At 33.9% G+C, this 19,968-nt stretch overlaps 1 long non-coding RNA gene across 2 annotated transcripts in view; it reads right to left on the bottom strand.

Annotated features, from left to right (window-relative positions):
- LOC134268262 (uncharacterized) overlaps window positions 1-11,960 on the bottom strand; it is a 34,415-nt gene extending 22,455 nt beyond the window's left edge. For both annotated transcript variants that reach the window (XR_009992324.1, XR_009992325.1), the window contains exon 1: window positions 11,828-11,960. This is a non-coding gene — a long non-coding RNA (uncharacterized LOC134268262). The remainder of the gene's footprint in view (window positions 1-11,827) is intronic.
- Window positions 11,961-19,968: the final 8,008 nt, after the last annotated feature.

Raw genomic sequence — 19,968 nt, 5'->3', positions numbered from 1 at the left:
ATTTTTAGTTAAAGATTAAAGTTAATCATGTTATATAGGGAAAATTATCAAATCTTCAATATTTTTGCTGAAAAAGCAAATTAGAATATCAGGAATGAATTTTCTAATTGCAAATTGATCAACAAATATATTTAAAGTTAAAAAACGATAGTTATCCAGGCATTCAGAGAAATTGTCATGATTTTTATATTTATTTGGTACTTTTTGTCTTCTATTTCCGCCCCGTATTTTGTAACATATAGTGTAAAAAGCTTTCTCTATCATCAGGCATCAGGCATCAAAAATCACTTTTTATTTTATATTATACTATAAGCATTGGTATCTAAGGCTGGATTCAGGAGAATCATATTTCTCTAAAGCTGTATGCTTATTTTTTTTCCTTTAATAGGGTAAAAATGTCAACTTTTATAAGACCTTTTCTAGGACTTCCAAAAACCTTGATTCTTATAAAGATGAATCAAATGAAAATTGTTGCTTGAAAACAAATTTCATTTTTAAGCTTCAATTTGATGCAATTCACGAAAAATATTAATTTTTGGAGTTATCCTTCCTGGCTGAGGATCAGATATCCTTAAGTAAATCAGAATATTTATTACAGCGTTTAGCACAAAATTCAGAAATAAATCTTAGCCCCCCTCCCCCAAAAAATTAACAAGAGGCCCACGGGCCTTATAGGACACCTGAGCATCATGCAACAACTTTCAAATGATTGAATTTGGTTCATGTTTTAAGCTAGATGCTATTGCATTCACGATTTTGAAAGAGGCACCAATGCTAATCATAACTATACACTTAGCAATTGTTTAGTTTGTTTACTTAATACCCATAAGCAGGGTAGGGGAACAAAAATGTATGTCAACTAATCAGTAATATTCAGCGATAACCAGGAGTGCTCCTACCACACATGAACCCCTGACCCTAGGTCTACACATTGCACAATTTTTGAAAACGCACACTCGCTTATCAAAAATGTTTGATTAATACCAAGGAGCATATTTCAAACAATTCATTTTCAGTATATAAGTAGAGCCCCCTCCCCCCAACTTTGGTATCCCTGACCCAGGGGCCTTGAAATTCACAATTCTGGAAGAAGAGCCCATCATAAATATGTAAATAGTTCATCTGCTTATTACCCAGAAGTAGAGAAAAAGATTTTCATAGATGTAATGCATTTTCACTACATAATCAATAGAGCCCCGCCCTAACACCATAACCCCTGACCCTGGGGCAATCAAATTCACAATCTATGTAGAGACACTCTTGCTAATCATAACTATGTCCTTAATTAGTTTATTTAATACTCAGAAGCACAGAAGACGATTTTCAAAGATTTAATGCATTTTCACTATATAATCAATAGAGCCCCACCCTAACACCATAACCCCTGACCCTGGGGCAATAAAATTCACAATTTATGTAGAGACACTCTTGCTTATCATAATTATGTCCTTAATTAGTTTATTTAATACTCAGAAGCAGAGAAGACGATTTTCAAAGATTTAATGTATTTTCACTATATAATCAATAGAGCCTCGCCCTAACACCATAACCCCTGACCCTGGGGGCCATGAATTTCACAATTTTGGAAGAGGCACTCTTGCTCATCATAACTATGTCCTTAGTTAGTTTATTTAATACCTAGGAGCAGAGAAGAAGATTTTCAAAGATTTAATGCATTTTCACTATATAATCAATAACACAATAAAATTCACAATTTATGTAGAGACACTCTTGCTCATCATAATTATGTACTTAATTAGTTTATTTAATACTCAGGAACAGAGAATGGGGCCATAAAATTCACAATTTTGGTAGAGATACTCTTGCTCATCATAACTATGAACTTAATTAGTTTATTTAATACCCAGGAGCAGAGAAGAAGATTTTCAAAGAATTAAGGTTTTTTCACTATATAATCAATAGAGCCCCACCCTAACACCAGAACCCCTGACCCTGGGGCCATGAATTTCACAATTTTGGTAGAGGACTCAATGCTGATTACAATCATACCAACAGTTTGACTGCTTGATGTCCGGGAGTAAAGAAGAAGATTTTTAAAGATTGCACTAATTTTAGTGGTTTTTGCCCCACCCCCCAGGCCCCAGGGGGGCAGGGACCACGAAATTCACAATTTTTGTTCCCCTTCACCCATAGATGCTTTATGCCAAAATTGGTTGAAATTGGTTCAGCGGTTTCAGAGAAGAAGCTGAAAATGTTTAAATGTTAACGCACGACGAACGACGACGGACGAAAACAGATAGCAATAGGTCACCTGAGTTTACTCAGGTGACCTAAAAATTGATCATTAAGATGTACGCTGCTACGATATGAATAAACATACATTAATGTTAATTTTTGTCTAATCAAATTCAGTAAAAGTTTGACTCTCACTCTTACATTATCATTTTTTTTTCTAGTTTAAAAACTTGGTTTATTTTTTTCTTTCACTTTATCAAACTTTTGTGTATGCATCTATTCTTGTCTATTTTTTCTAAGTTCCCTGCTTTATAAATGAAGGGACTGTATTTCTGTGTGTATCTGCCATAAATTAATGTTCGCTCATTTGTACTTTTTGCATGATAATATAAAAGAAAAATTAAAAAAGTGGTTAAAATTCTTTGACATTTGATTCAACAATGATAGAGTTTAAAAAATTTAAAACGCGATTAGGGGATTTTCAAAAATCCAACTAAAAATACCTCAAGAATGAAAAGAAGACCCCACCCACTCCAAGTTAAGAAGAATATGAATAATATGCGAAATAAAAAACCAAGCATTAATGTTATAATATTTGTCTTATCTCATGCTACAGCTCACAATGTCTTTCTTTATGTACATGTAGTACCTTACTTAAATGTCTCCGCCCATTTTCATGCAATAAAGAAATACAGGTAAACTTCGGTATCTCGACATCAGATATGTCGACAACCTGGGATATGTCGACGTCCCTCCGCGGTCCCAGCATTATTTACTATATACATGATTTGCAAAAACTCTGATATGTCGACCTCGGTAATGTCAACTACCCCACTTATCTCGACGTATTTCACAGTCCCAAGAGCAAAATTTACCTGGTATATGTCAACATCGGGGCAATTTTCTGCTTTACTTAATCTAATTGTTTGTCAGCTGGTTGCTCGTCACGCACGGAAGACTCTGTGTATCTCGACGTTGTCAGAAATTCACATGCACCTTTCACACTCATGTTTTGACTACATACTGCTCTGTAGAAATATGTTTGTAGAGGAATCCCAAGCCCCCTCGGCATCTCTAATACGTTAATTGTTTAATGTTCAGCTTGGGTAATATCATTGATAAATCTTCTCGATTCTGCGTAAATGTAAAACTGTTTATTTATGTCGAAATCTGACAAAACTTAAAACATTTTATAAAAAGAAAAGTAACTGAACAACAATGAACAATATACAGATTGAAATCAAATTAACTTAGACGTTGTGGTAAAAATGCATTCAACAGGAATCAATCAAATCTACGACATGCACGACTATAGCATCAGCCGTAATACGGATACGTAATGTCATTAAGTTTCTTAATTGTGCAATTCCAATCAAATTTGGTTTGAAAATGAAATGAAAATTAATGATGAATGATTATGAAATAAAAAAGAAGTGAAATGAAATAATTTTAAAAATATACGCATTAATTTTTTCCGTATCTCGGAAGTCAACATTATACCGTTCCAGTTTGGACTTTATAGAGCGCATTTCGTATCCTGTTCTGACAGAGCTAGTGACACGCGGATCGAATGCTGGATGAAAAATGGTTTTAGCAGAATGAGAAGATTTTGATCAAAAAGAAAGCATTTCATAAATAACATTTGTGAATAACTTCTTAGATTTTCTAATAAATATAGAGGGATAGCTGAAACAAACAAGCTACAATCTAATTGAAGACATGTACTACAGGTACCTGTAGTTACAAGTCTGTTCAGTTTAGGTCTATGGTTTTACTTTGCAGTAAAATTAAGGGCTTCAAGTCTCAACTCTGATATCTTGACACCTTGGATATCTCGACATTTTTGGACTGTCCCGTCGATGTCAAGATAACGAAGTTTACCTGTAATACTCTGCTCGAAAGTAAATGTTCCGGAATTTGTATGTAGGGTAGGTGTTCAATGGAAATATAGGCTTGTATTTCTTGATATTCAAAGTTATCAATAATGGTTGCACAACATTTTAATTAGAAATACTATATGTTATACATCATGAAAATAAAGACTGGTTTATGTAAGGGTCGAAATAAACCTATTCTACTTTTATATTGCAAATGTCTTTAAAGGGGCTGGGGGTTGTGGCCATTTTCAGACTATTTTAACCTCCTTTAGAAGAAAAGTTTCAAATAAAGATATACAAAAATGATCAAATTTTAAAACTAAAATGTACGTATGAAATTTTTCTTTGTCAAATTGTTGTTGAAAGCTTAAGATACCATATCTAAAAAATTAAGTTAATTTGTTGACCCCCAGCCTCCTTAAACATAGGATAAAACCAGAGATTTTCGAGTATTCCATTCTGAGGTCTCTGGTTTTATCATTCACTGATAACCCAAACCGGAAGCTTATGTATTCTATCTAGGTATAAGGTCTTATTTTGAATCAAGGTAATTTCCAAGGAATAAATGAGTAGTTTACAATAAAAAAGCTCGACCACTGGATAGGATGGAACAATCATTGAATGTTAGTCATTTTATCCATATATTTTATGTGTACACCCACAAAAATGTTACACATAATAAACTTTAAAATTATGATTTTCAAAATACTTTTTATTTTCATGATATTACATCTAAGTTTTAGTTGAGACACTGAAAAGGTCTATTAATGTAATATTACACATTACAAGTAAGTTAAAATGATCAACAGTCTCCAGCTTTCGGTGTCTGTTATGGATGGGATTTTATTATTTATGGCATAATGTGCCAAAATGAACATCCTAGGCCAAAATAAAAAATACCTTTGTTTCCCCTAACATGACCGACCCAATTAAAACGTGCCGACTGAAAAGTTTTTTTTGCTAATATTTCTCAAATAATTATTTTTTAATGTTTATGAACTTTTACAAAATACAATTTCATCAAAATCCGTTTTTTATCAAAAACGGCCGATTTTTTTTCTCCTATGATTTTCAAGTTTTTGTTGGAAACAAAACTTCGCCTACAACATGCGAACACAGAGTAATTTTAGCTGCAGATCTGTAGCGTTATGATTTTATATTTTGTCTTTGGTCATAATGCTACAGATCCCGTAATGCAAAAAAAGGTGCAATTTACAGCGCAAGATTTTTTGCGCACTTTTGGAGAAAATTTATCCACTTTCTGGCATTGGTCAATTACCTAACTTTCACTACCCAGTTCTAGACATATTATGTAGCCAATATTATCACCCATTCTCAATATAAGGGCTCAAATAATGTCGCCTCATTTTCATTTAGAAGAAATACCACCGATGTAATTTTCAAATCAACATTATAAATAGTTATATTACAATGAATAAGAATTCATATAATTATCAATCTGAAAGGGTATTTAAGGTGTTCCAAATTTAAATATAGTAGCGTATTTGAAATGTATGTTACTGTTGCCGAAGCAAATTTTATGCTGAATCCCCTCTGTGTAATATGCAGTTTTGATTCTCAAGTAAAAATTTTCTGATAAGTTAAACCTTGTATCATATATATTTCTTTTTATAACAATAAATACATTTTCTTTGTGATAATAAATCATTTTTATTGTGCAATGTCCCTGTCGCTTAATTCTATTTCAACCACATTACAAGCAAACATAAAGATTATACACTGATAGTTTTTTTCTCCTTTATTTATTGATGGGCTATATTTGAAATTTCAAAGGATTATTTACTCATACTTAGATGATGTAACATGAAATTAAACAATTTGAGCAACTTTTATAAATATCTTCACGGAATGAAAGACATTTTCAATCGTAGAGATAAAAAAGAAATGTACGTTACATTATTTTCTTCCATTAAGAATATATATATGTGTACATGTAATGTACGCTTGTGGAAGAGAATTGATTTTGATATTTGAAATGTATGTTACCTATGGTAACGTATATTTTGCGTATTTATGACTGACATTTTTTTTTTAAAATTTAGTCAATGTATCGCGTTTACACGAGCGAAACAAAATTATCGTTACAATCCATTTGACAACTGACCACATAAAGCCATCTAAATGCACCCCCAATCCTCGTAAATGTGGTAGACTGTTACCACGTGCTAGAAAATTTATTTCTAAGCGTCTTAAATTCATCTTTGGCAAACTTTTTGCAGTTTGTTTACTTTTAATTTGCGACTTTTCATCAATATTCATTTAATTGTTGTTGATAATTTAAAACAAGGTATGCATAGGCTTATAATTGGTAAAAAAAAAAAGAATTTTTAACAAAACAAAAAAATACAACAAAACAAAACAAAAAAAAACTAAACACAAGACGGTCACGTACATTTCAAATACTGAAAGGCACACAATACTCAGTTTTGTTTAAATCATTGCATTTTAGGTTATATTTTTCCAGATCCGCTGAAAATCACGTATGTTTGTGTTTTGACAAACGATGTTGCAGCATACTAAATGAAATTGTTAACAAGACTGTGGATGGATATATTCGGAATAGATTTTGATCATTTATGTTAAGTTTTAATGGCCAGACACGAGCATTTGTTGGATCATAGCAAAATATGTCTTACTCTTATTTGTTTTTGTCTGTACCCTTGCACACAGGTAGAAGTAACTAGGCTATGGTGTCAATTTCAGCAAAACAGCACAAAAGAATGGTTGAATTGAGGTGGAGGGGACTCCCCAATAATATGTGAAATGAACGTTACCGAAGTGACTTGACATTTATGTAGTTGATGACAAATAACCTCGTTAACTTTGTTACATTATGATTTCTTATTACTGCGTTAAAACGCTTCATTGAAATGAATTAATTGTCAATAATTGCTTTTTTTTTCAATATTTACTTACATATTATTACAAGTTTGAAATGTACGTTACCTACTCATATTCTGAGGCAATCGTGTCTTTATAGTGGTGATTGTGACATATAACACAATGTGATTACATAGAAAAGCTATTTTGGAATAAACTGAAACAAAACAATGAATTTTTAGATGAATTTTAAGCTTTTTATCAAACAGAAATAAATCATGAAATGTACGTTATATTTACGTAGTTTTCTAAATCCACATGGATATATGTCAGTAACTACAAAATAAAATTTTACATCATGTACATGTTAAGTTCCAGTATCTATAGAAAATGACAAAATTCCAAACTGATCGCTATATAAACAAAACAGAGAGAAGAATTTAAAGCATATATTATAAAAAAAATGTTTTTATACATCTGGATCAAAAAGTACATGTAACCCGTGTTTTTTGAAAGGAAAAATCAAACGCACGTTCAAATGCCGAGAGAATATGTTGCTGACAGAGTTGGTAGGATGTGCTGGTGTTAAGATGAGATATTCCAACTGTGATTTTTAATGACTACATTTTTTCTGTAGACCTTTTTAGACATTGCAGAAAGAGTAACGTACATTTCCAGCTACATTTCTGAATAAAATCATCCCCTACTTCATTATTCCATGTATTAAAATTTGATGAAAAGAAAACTTGTAACAAAATCTTCAGATGCTTTCTTTCAAAGGTAATTGATAGAAAAATTGTTATCTTGAACTTCATTTTTTTAAAAATCAGAGAGGCATTTGTGCCCTTATATTGAGAATGGGTGGTATATTTATCCACCTCGGTCGCCAACCATTTATAATTGTCTCTACAGACAATAAACTCGCTTGAAGTGAATTTTCAACAATCTAACAAAGAATTTTAATCAAATTAGTTTATCACTTGTAGAGACGACTATAAAGGGTTGGGAGATGGAAGGTAAATGAAAGGTAGGTAATTTACCAATGCTAGGTGGTTGAGAAATTCTCCCCAAAAGTGCGCAAAAATATTGTGCCGTAAATTGCACCTTTTTTGCATCTGTAGCGTTATGGTCAAAGACAAATATATAAAACCATAACGCTACACTCTGATCTGCAGCTAAGAGTAATTTGTGTTATAAACAATGGCGACGTATCAACCTTATGCCTTTAAATTAGCTTATTAGAATCCTACACTCTTGAACCATTTTGTTAATTAAATATATCATGGCTAATGTAAATGTTGAAATGTTTCGGAGGTTATTATAAACTTGTCTTTTAAAATTAATGAACGAAGTAAGCATGCATGGTTTAAATTTTAGTTACCATGGCAACATCAATCATCAAAATTATGTATCTCAGTGTAGTCAACTTGCATGCCAAATTATATTAAAATCAGACTAAAACTGTATTTGGAGTAGCATTTTCAGAGTATTTCACAGAAATTTTTATTGTTAGTAACCAAGGCAACATCATTCATCGAAATCAAAAACTGATATATACAGAATTATGTATATTAGTGTAGTTTACTTGTGTGTCAAGTTATATTGAAATCAGACCAGAACTGTTGAAGGAGTAGCATTTTAAAAGTATTTCACAGAAATTTCTATTTTTAAGTAACCACAGCAACACAGTTCATTGACATCAAAAACCGATACACAGAATAATGTATCTTAGTGAGTATACTTATGTGTCAATATATATAGAAATTATAAAAAAAAAATTGTAGAAGTAACATTTAAAAAGTATTTCACAGAAATATATATCTTTAGAAACCACAGCAACACTGTTCATTGAAATCTAAAACCAATATTCAGAATAGTGTATCTTAGTGTAGTCTACTTGTGTTCCAAGTTATATTGAAATCGGACCAAAACTATAGGAGGAGTAGCATTTTAAAAGTATTTTACAGAAATTTCTCTTTTTAGTAACCACAAGAGCAACGTTCATTGAAATCAAAAAACAATACACAGAATTATGTGTCTTATTGTAGTTTATTTGTGTGCCAAGTTATATTGAAATCAGACCAAAACTGTAAGAGGAGTAGCATTTTGAAAAATTGTTTACAGACAGACAGATGGCAGATGATATCGCATAAGCTCTTCTGACCAATTGAGCTAAAAATAAACAAGAGGCCCAAAGGCCTTGAATTGCTGTTCTGATAAATTGTACAATAATCTATCACTTCTATTTGAAAACTCTAACTGAGGCTGTATCCCAAGATGCATGAACTGACAAAGTTTGATGATTCTTAGCCAGTTAGGACTGAAGATATTTCAGTATAGCTACACAAGAGGCCCAGGGGCCACAGTGCTCACCTGAGCACATCAGCTAGGAAAAAGCACAAATCAGATCAGAACAGAGTTTACTGAGTGGGAGGGGGGGGGGAGGGCTTGAATTATAACCCCCCAGAGGGTTATGATTTGAACAAACTAGAATCTACACTACCTGAGGATGATTCCATATAAATATCACTAATCATGGCTTTGAAGTACTTGATAAAGAAGATTTTAAAAGGTTTCCCTATATATCCCTATGTAAAACATTGGTCGGCCATTTTGGCCCCACTTTAGCCCAGGGGGGTCATGATTTGAACAAACTTGAATCTACACTACCTGAGGATGATTTCACATGAGTTTCATCTTTCCTGGCCCAGTGGTTCTTGAGAAGAAGATTTTTAAAGATTTTTCCTATATATTCCTATGTTAAACTTTGGTCGGCCATTTTGGCCCCACCCTAGCCCCGAGGGGTCATGATTTGAACAAACTTGAATCTACACCACCTGAGGATGATTCCACATGAGTTTCATCTTTCCTGGCCCAGTGGTTCTTGAGAAGAAGATATTTAAAGATTTTTCCTATATATTCCTATGTAAAACTTTGGTCGGCCATTTTGGCCACACCCTATCCCCGGGGGTCATGATTTGAAGAAACATGAATCTACACTACCTGAGGATGATTCCACGTGAGTTTCATCTTTCCTGGCCCAGTGGTTCTTGAGAAGAAGATTTTTTAACAATGCCATTAATTTTTCTCTAATTCATAATTATCTCCCCTTGGGAAAGGCCTTGGCCCTTCATTTGAACAAACTTGAATCCCCTTTACCCAAAGATACTTTGTAGCAAGTTTGGTTGAAATTGGCCCAATGGTTCTTGAGAAGAAGATGAAAATGTGAAAAGTTTACAACGACAACGACGACAACGACGACGACAATGACAACAACGACAGACAATGGACAAATTTGATCAGAAAAGCTCACTTGAGCCTTCGGCTCAGGTGAGCTAAAAATACCATAAGTAGGTCACAGTGACCTACTTCCTGATACAAAATTTTCTGTGGACGCAAGATGCATTAATTGACAAAGATTGATGATTCTCAGCCAATAACTACCTGAGATATTCAAAAGTAGGTCACTTTGACCTTCTTTACAGTCAAAGATGCATCAATTGACAAAGTTTGACAATTCTAAGCCATAAGTACCCATTATACTTAAATGAAGCCATAAAATGTCGCAAGTAGGTCAATGTGACCTACTTTTTAGACAACGTTCTTCAAAAACCCAAAATGCATAAATTGACAAAATTTGATAATTCTAAGCCAATAAGTACCTGAGATAATTAAAAATAGGTCATTGTGACATTCTCCGAAAAAAAAAATAAGATGCCTTAACTGACATAGTTTAACAACTCTAGGCCAATAAGTACCCGAGATACTTAAATATAGCCATAAAATGTCAAAAGTAGGTCACTTTGACCTACTTTTTGGTCGACATTTTTTGAAGACCCAAAATGCATTAACTGACAAAATTTGATGATCATAGGTCCAAAAGTATTCAAAATATCTTTTAAACAACTTGAAAACAAATGCCCACAAAATTCAAAAAATAGGTCATAGTGACCAACCTTTTCATGTTTTAAGGTCCCAAGATGCATTAACTTACAAGATTTGGTGATTCTAAACATCTCAGTGTCTGAAATAATGGGATTTAATGTTTTAGAAAAGATTAGCCATAAATTCAAAAAGTAGGCCACAGTGACCTACTTTTAAAAAGATATTGTTTGAGGACCCAAGATACATCAACTGACAAAGTTTGATGATCATAGGCCTTAAAGTGTCCTAAATATGCCTCCAAATTAATTTGATTAAGAAAGCCCATGAAATTTTAAAAATAGGTCACAGTGACCTACTTTTGTGTTTTAACATGATGTGAAGTCCTAAGATGCATCAACTTTAAAGATTTGATGATCCTAGTCATTATAGAAAGCAAAATAACGTTTTTATTAAGTGTAAATTTTGGTCAACTTTGAAGTGACCTTGAGACCACGCCCTTTGCCCCAGGTTTATGCCTTGAACAATTTTTAATCTTCGACATATCCTGACACTTATATGTAAAGAAGATTTTTTAGCAACCAATACTTTTAGTTTTATTTTCCTGCTTATCTCCCCTTGTTTTAAGGTCCCACCCCTAGTTTTAGTATAAATGGTAGCCACTGGGCCAAGGATACAATGTGATAAATTTGAAAATGATTGGCCCAGGGGTTCTTGAGTTGGGGCCCATTTTCTAAAAAGTTTACGCACATGGCACAAATGGCTATAGCATTAGCTCTTTGAGCCTTTGGCTCAGATCTAAAAAGAAACATCTGTAAAATTCAGAAAAATCATCCAATTATGATGAAAATACCAGATGCCAGTTTTATTTAGGTGAATAATAAGTATACAGATTTTCAGACAAATCCCTCCAATAGTTTCTGAGAAATGGTTCTTGTCTACAGACAGAGGGACAGATGGACAAGCTGATTCCAATATACCCCCCTAAACTTTGTTTGCGGTGGGAATAATAAATATAAGTTGCATTTTACCTTATTCAAATTTAAATTCCTTTTTGTATGCCATAAGGGTATTTTTGGTCAGCATTGCAACAGTCATTGGTCCAACTCCTCCAGGCACTGGAGTAATAAAACCAGCTTTCTTTGCTACATCTGCATTTAGAAAAACATAGGTAATCAGAGATTACAGAGCTCACCTCAACGAATGTTGTCTTTAAGTAAGGCAATGTCACAAAATTACCCAACAAAAAGTGTACATCTAAAAATGCAAAATTTATGCAATTTTGATCTAAAACTTTGGAATAGACCTATATAAAAACTTCAAACTAGTTCTTCATCACGAAAATGTGATCAAAATCCAGCATCTGAAGCAAGCTAGTTTAAGAGTTTTCATCCCTTGATGCATCATTTGGGCAAGTTTGGTTTATTTAAGCCTTATAGTGTCTTGGTGATAGACTTCCACCCATAACTTTTACCTGGTCTATTATCTGGAAATGTATGTCTAATTCAGCATCCGGAGCAAGTCCATTATTATGCATCCTAAGATGCACAACATATGGCTAATAGTTACTTAGAAATGAAACCTGCATAAAAATTTAACCTTTTCACTCATCCAGAAAAAAATGTAGGTCAGATTCAGCATCTGAAGCCAGCCTTGTAGAATGCAACCTTAGATGTATCATCCATGCAAGTTTGGTCATTAAAGAGCTCATAGTTACTTGGAAATGAATCCTGCATCAAAAACTTTAACCTGTTCACTCATCCAGAAAATGTAGGTCAGATTCAGCATCCGAAGCAAGTCTGGTAGTATGCATCCTAAGATGTATCATCCATGCAAGTTTAGTCGTTGTAGGGCTCATTGTAACTTGGAAATGAAACCTGCCTGAAAAACTTTAACCTGTTCACTCATCCAGAAAATGTAGGTCAGATTCAGCATCCGAAGCAAGTCTGGTAGTATGCATCCTAAGATGTACCATCCATGCAAGTTTGGTCATTATAGGGCTCATTGTATTTTGGAAATGAACCCTGCACCAAAAGCTTTAACCTGTTCACTCAACTGGAAAATGTATGTCAGATTCAGCATCCAAAGCAAGCCTGGTAATGTGCATCCTTAGATGTACCATCCATGCAAGTTTGGTCAACATAGGGCTTATAGTTCCTTGGAAATGAGACCTATACCAAAAACTGCACCAAAAATGTTAACCTGCTCCAAAAACATTAACCTGGTCATTCCTTTGGTGAAATTGCAGCATCTGAAACTTTGACTGGTACAATGAAACACATTAGTAGCATCTTCCATGCATGTCTAATCAATATAGGACATAGAAGTACTTAAAAAGAAAACTGCTCCAAAAAACTTAACCTTAACCTGGGATGCCGACACCGACGCCGAGGGTATTACATAAGCTCCCCCAACTTCATTGAGGTGAGCTAATAAAACCAAGTCAATTGGCTACAAGGCTCACCTGATTCAATAATCCATCCAAAGATATTTTTCTTTCAAAATTTCCCAATCCAAACTTTGTAAAATAACATGTTGATTCCTTATTGTGCATTGAAATCTACCTCTATATCGAAGCTTTATTAGGGTCTTCCGTCTTCAGCGGAAGACTTTTTTATTCTTCAGTTTCTTTTTTCACTTTTATTAAGGTCTTCTGTTTTCACGGAAGACCTTAGTGATTCCACTGTTTCTTCTTATCATTAAGGTCTTCCATCTTCACGGAAGACCTTATAGTGATTCTACTGTTTCTTATTATTATTCTTATTGAGGTCTTCCGTCTCCAACGGAAGACCTTATTGTTTTTGTTTGGTTTCATTTTCCCTATTATTATTTTTTTTCTTACCGATTTTGTGCACACAATTTCTCAGAAAAGGCTCCCTCGATTTTCAATAAACTTTCAAATCTGATAGATATTCGTCTGACCCTTGTCGGAAATTTTTTAGCTAGCTCTCTAATTAAAAACAAGAGGCCCATGGGCCTTATAGGTCACCTGAGTATCATGTAGCAACTTTCCAACAATCACATTTGGTTCGTGTTTTAATCCAAAAGACATGAAATTCACAATTTTGAAAGAGGCACCATTGTTTATCATAACTATACAATAAGCATGCATACTTTGGTTACTTAATACCCAGAGGTAGATCAGAGTAACAAAAAGAAAATCCATTTCCACTTAATAACTACCAGTTGTGCACCCCAACCCACAGAAACCACTGACCCTGGGGCCACAAATTTCAAAATTTTGGAAATTCTATAAATTTTAAATTTTAATTCATCATAAATGGTTGATTAATAACAAAGAGCAGATTTCAAAGCATTACTTTATCATCAGACTACGTACCCCCCCCCCCCCACACACACACTTCGGCGGTACCCCTAACCCAGGGGCCCTGAAATAAACGATTTTGGAAGAGGTACCTTTTTACATCATAAATATGTATCTAGATCATTGGCTTAATACCAAGGAGCAAAGGAAAAGATTTCCAAAGAATTCATGCATTTTCACAATATAATCATTAGAGCCCTGACCTAACACAAGAACTGACCCAGGGCCATGAAATTCACAAATCTAAAAGAGGCATTATTCATCATCATAACTATGTACATAGTTCAATGGTTTAATACCCAGGAGCAGAAAAGAAGATTTGTAAAGAATTTACGCATTTTCACTATATAATCAATTCAGCCCCACCCTAACACCAGATCCCCTGACCCTGGGGCCATGAAATTCACAATGTTGGAAGAGGTCGCTTTATTCAACTTAACCATGTACTTGGTTAGTTTATTTAATACCCAGGAGCAGAGAAAAAGATTTTTAAAAGAATTAATGCATTTCACTATATAATCAATAGAGCCCGCCCTAACACCAGAACCCCTGACCCAGGGGCCATAAAATTCAGAATTTTTGAAGAGGCATTCTCGCTCATCATAACTTTTTACTTAGTTTGTTTGTTTAATACCCAGGAGCAGAAAAGAAGATTTGCAAAGAATAAATGCATTTTCACAATTTAACAAATAAAGCCCCGCCCTATCACCAGAACCCCAAACCCAGGGGCCATGAAATTCACAATTTTGGAAGAGGTAGCCTTATTCAACATAACTATGTACTTGGTTAGTTTATTTAATGCCCAGGAGCAGAGAAGAAGATTTTTAAAGAAATAATGCATTTTCACTATATAATCTATTTAGCCCGTACTCGCACTAGAACCCCTGACCCTGGGGCCATGAATTTCACAATTTTGGTAGAGGACTTAATGCTGATTACAATCATGCCAACAGTTTGACTGCTTGATGTCCAGGAGTATAGAAGAAGATTTTTAAAGATTGCATTAATTTTAGTGGTTTTGGTCCCACCCTTCTGGCCCCAGGGGGGGGGGGGACCAAGAAATTCACAATTTTTGTTCCCCTTCAACCACAGATACTTTGTGCCAAAATTGGTTGAAATTGGTTGAGCGGTTGCAGAGAAGAAGTTGAAAATGTTCAAATTTTAACGCATGGCGCACGACGGAGGACAAAAACAGATAGCAATAGGTCACCTGAGTTCATTGATTGATTGATTGTATGTTGTTTTATGTCCCATTCGAGAATTTTTCACTCATACAGAGACATCAAAATATAAAGTAAAACTCGGTTAAAACAAAGTCACTGGGACCTATGAAATTACTTCGTATATCCGTAATTTGTTATATCCATATGAGGAATTCATTAAATTTATATAGCTGGGGATCCAAAGTAAATTCGCTATATCTGTGAATTCGCTATATCCGTGTTCGTACTAAACGAGTTTTTCTGTACACTGTATCAGTGAAGGGATTCAAAGTTTGATCTTTACTTCACATTGGATTTTCATGCAGGTGACTTAGGTTCAAACCAGGATGTCCAAATTTTCTTTAGCACTTTTTCAGATAGATTTTACAATTTTTTATTCAAAATCGGACGGAAAGGGAAAAGTGAAAATTGTGTAACTTTGATTTTTTACTCAAAGTACCTAAGGGACTGATACGAGTAAATGGTTGTCAAAGCTTAGCTAATGGGTATTGTTTTAGTGATGAAAAAATGAAAGTCTTGTCTAGTTCGGGGCAACATACCCTATTGCTTGCAACAGCAGACTTTCTAGTTATGTCGCCCCGAACGAAATCAGGGGCGACATATTGCGATTGTACGCATGTTTTAGTTTTCCAGGCTGTTTCTCGGAGATGGCTGGGACAATCTTCCTGAAACTTTCCTCAAAGGAGGATCACTAGTTAAGTCTTTCCGCCTTTCTGTGGAAAGACTTATTGGTTTTCTTCTGTAAATTAGGTCTTTCCACTTTTCTGTGGAAAGACCTATTGAAATGCTTATTAGGTCTTTCCACCTTTCTGTGGAAAGACCTCTTGAAATGCTTATGTTTATTAGGTCTTTCCACCTTTCTGTGGAAAGACCTCTTGAAATGCTTCTGTTTATTATTATTTTTTTTATTATTTTTCCGCTACGGACTTTTAAACCGAAAGACTTATGGAAAAACTTTTTAGTTTATGATACTGGACAATAAAAGTTATTTCGAAAAACAACCCAACGTATATGACCTATGACCCCTTACGGAGTTCTTGCCCCTTTTACGTAAAACCTTGTTATCGCTACTCCTTCGAAACCGTAAACCTTAGAAATATGAAACCTTCACTAAAGTCTACGACACATTGAGAGGACTCTGGGATCTATTCATTGCGAAAGTCTTTGGTGACCCCTTCAATGAATTATTGCCCCTGAAACTTTTTGAATTTTACAAATAATTAAAAATTTTCAAAACGAGAAGTGATATAGACATGGGACCAACTGCATAAGATTCATTGACCTTTGATCATGAAATTATTGCAAAGGTCAAAGGTCAAGGTCATTCCAAAATTGAGAAATTAAGCTCTTTTAATATCTCTTTTGTCTTTCAACATATGCTTAATGTCTATGCATCATTAATATGTACTCTTAAAACTGTTTCAAAGATTTCATTCTTGTCCCTTAAGATTGACCCTATTAAAAGTTATTGCCCCTTCTGCAAAAAACATTTTATTTGCTATTGCTCCAAAACCGTAAACCGAAAAGACATGAAAACTTCTCTAATGTTTGATGGGATTTTAGGCAAAACTTTTATATTCAAGCGCAATAGGATATGGTGACTCCTTCAATGAGTTACTGCCCTTTAATGCTTTTGTGCTTACTATTAAACCTTATAACTTTAAAACTATAAGTCATAGAGACATGAGGTTAATTACAATGTGACCCTTGACCTTTGACCTTGAATATGATTTTGAAGGTCAAAGGTCAAGGTCACCTGAAAAATATTAGATTTTCATTTTTTTTTTCTTCTTTTAAGGCATTCCTGTTTTTTTTTTTTTTTTTGAAATTTAATCTTAAAGAGATAAATAATAAATGAAATTGAAATTCAAAAGGTGGAAAGACCTCTTATTGTTCTTTGAACAATAAGTCTCCTAGTTATTATTAGGTCTTTCCACCTTTCTGTGGAAAGACCTCTTGAAATGCTTATGTTTTTTATTATTCTATTTCTCACCTTATGTTTTGACACCGTAAGACTTATCGAAAAACTTAATAGTTCATTATACTGGATATTTAAAGTTATTTCGAAAAATCACCCCCCATGTTTTAACTTAGACCCCTTATGCAGTTATTGCCCCTTTCATCGTAAAGCTTGTTATCGCTACTCCTCTGAAACGGTAAATCGTAGAGATGCAGAACCTTCACTAACGTCTTTAACTAATTTAGGAGACTTTTTAATCTATTCAGTGCAAAAGTTTTCTTTGACCCCTTCAATGAGTAACTGCCCCTGAAAGTTTATAAATTTCATAAAAAAATAAAAAATTTCAAAACGAGAAGTCGTAGAGACATGAAACCAACTGCATAAGTTTTATTGACCTTTGACCTCAAATTCATTTCAAGGTCAAAGGTCAAGGTCATTCCAAATATGAGGAATAAATTTCTTTTAATAGCTCTTACATCCTTAAACATATACAATCTATCTTCTGTCTGTGATATGCACTCTTAATACTCTTTCAAAGATTTTATTCTTGTACCCTAAGATTGACCCTTTTAAAAGTTATTGCCCCTTGTGCGAAAAACCTTGTTATCGCTACTCCTCAGAAACCATAGACCGTAGAGACACCGAATCTTCACTAATGTCTTAAGGGTCTTCAGGCCTAACCTCACTGTATAAGTGCGAAAGGATCTGATGACCCCTTATGAGTTATTGCCCTTTAACGTCTTTGTACTTACCATTAAACCTTATAACTTGAAAAGTATAAATCGAAGAGGCATGGGATCAATTGCATTGTGACCCTTGACCTTTGACCTTGAATATTTTTCAAGGTCAAAGGTCAAGGTTATTTCATTTTTTTTAAATTTTCACTTTTTTTTATCCTTTTAAGATAATTTTGTTTTCTTATTCATGGAATTTAATTCTAAGAAGTCAGATATAAAACAAAAATTTAAAGAAGGTGGAAAGACCTCTTATTGTTCTTTGAACAATAAGTCTCCTAGTTATTATTATTTTTCTTCCCGGACTTTTGAAACCCCAAGACTTATCGAAAAACTTTATAGTTCATGACATTGGATATTAAAAGTTATTCTGAAAAACGACCCCCCATGTTTGATCTTTGACCCCTTTCAAAGTTATTGCCCCTTTCGCAAGAAATGCTTGTTATCGCTACTCCTTCGAAACCGTAAACCGTAGAAATATGAAACCTTCACTAAAGTCTTCGACTAATTGAGAGGACTCTGGAATCTATTCATTGCGAAAGTATTTGGTGACTCCTTCAATGAGTTATTGCCCCTGAAACTTTTTGAATTTTAGAAATTATTAAAAATTTTCAAAATGAGAAGTGATAGAAACATGGGACCAACTGCATAAGATTCATTGAGCTTTGAGCTTAAAAATCATGTAAAGGTCAAAGGTCAAGGTCATTCCAAAATTGAGAAATTAAGCTCTTTTTATATCTTTTTTGTCTCTTAACATATACAAACTGTCTTAGCATCATTAATATGTACTTTTGAAACTATTTTAAAGATTCAATTCGTATTCCGTAAGATTGACCCTATTAAAAGTTATCGCCCTTTGTGCGGAAAACCTTGTTATCGCTACTACTGCGAAACCATAAACCGTACAAATATGAAACCTTCACTAAAGTCTTCGACTAATTGAGAGGATTCTGGAATCTATTCATTGCGAAAGTCTTCGGTGACTTCTTCAATGAGTTATTGCCCCTGAAAGTCTTTGAATTTTACAAATAATTAAAAATTTTCAAAACGAGAAGGTATAGAGACATGAGCCCAACTGCATAAGATTCCTTGACCTTTGAGCTTAAAATTCATGTATAGGTCAAAGGTCAAGGTCATTCCAAAACTGAGAAATTTAGCTCTTTTTATATCTCTTTTGTCTTTCAACATATGCTTAATGTCTATGCATCATTAATATGTACTTTTAAAACTGTGTCTTAGATTTCATTCTCGTCCCTTAAGATTGACCCTATTAAAAATTATTGCCCCTTGTACGAAAAACATTTAATTGCTATTGCTCCAAAACCCTAAACCGCAAAGACACGAAACCTTCTGTAATGTCTTATGGGACTTTAGGCAAAACTTTTATGTTCAAGTGCAAAAGGATCTGGTGACTCCTTGAATGAGTTACTGCCCTTAAATGCTTTTGTGTTTACTATTAAACATTGTAACTTAAAAAATTTAAGTCATAGAGACATGGGGTTAATTACAATGTGACCCTTGACCTTTGACCTTGAATATGACTTGAAGGTTAAAGGTCAAGGTCACCTAAAAAAAAAAATTTCATTTTCATTTTTTTTCTTCTTTTAAGCCATTCCTGGTTTCTTTTTTATGAAATTTAATTTTAAATAGATAAATATTAAATGAAATTGAAATTCAAAAGGTGGAAAGACCTCTTATTGTTCTGTGAACAATAAGTTTTCTAGTGTTTTTTATTCTTTTTCTGCCGGACTTTTGAAACCGCAAGACTTATCGGAAAACCTTATAGTTCATGATATTGGATATTTAAAGTTATTCCGAAAAACGACCCAAGAAGTTTGAACTTTGACCCCTTTCGAAGATATCGCCCTTTACGCAAGAAATGCTTGTTATCGCTACTCCTCCGAAGCCGTAAACCGTATAGGTATGAAAC

This window comes from Saccostrea cucullata, unplaced genomic scaffold, assembly GCF_032062105.1.
Source record: "Saccostrea cucullata isolate Sc308-1 unplaced genomic scaffold, CSIRO_AGI_Scuc_v1 ctg5269, whole genome shotgun sequence".
Classification (NCBI taxonomy): domain Eukaryota; kingdom Metazoa; phylum Mollusca; class Bivalvia; order Ostreida; family Ostreidae; genus Saccostrea; species Saccostrea cuccullata.
This window is presented reverse-complemented; position numbering and strand designations above follow the sequence as displayed.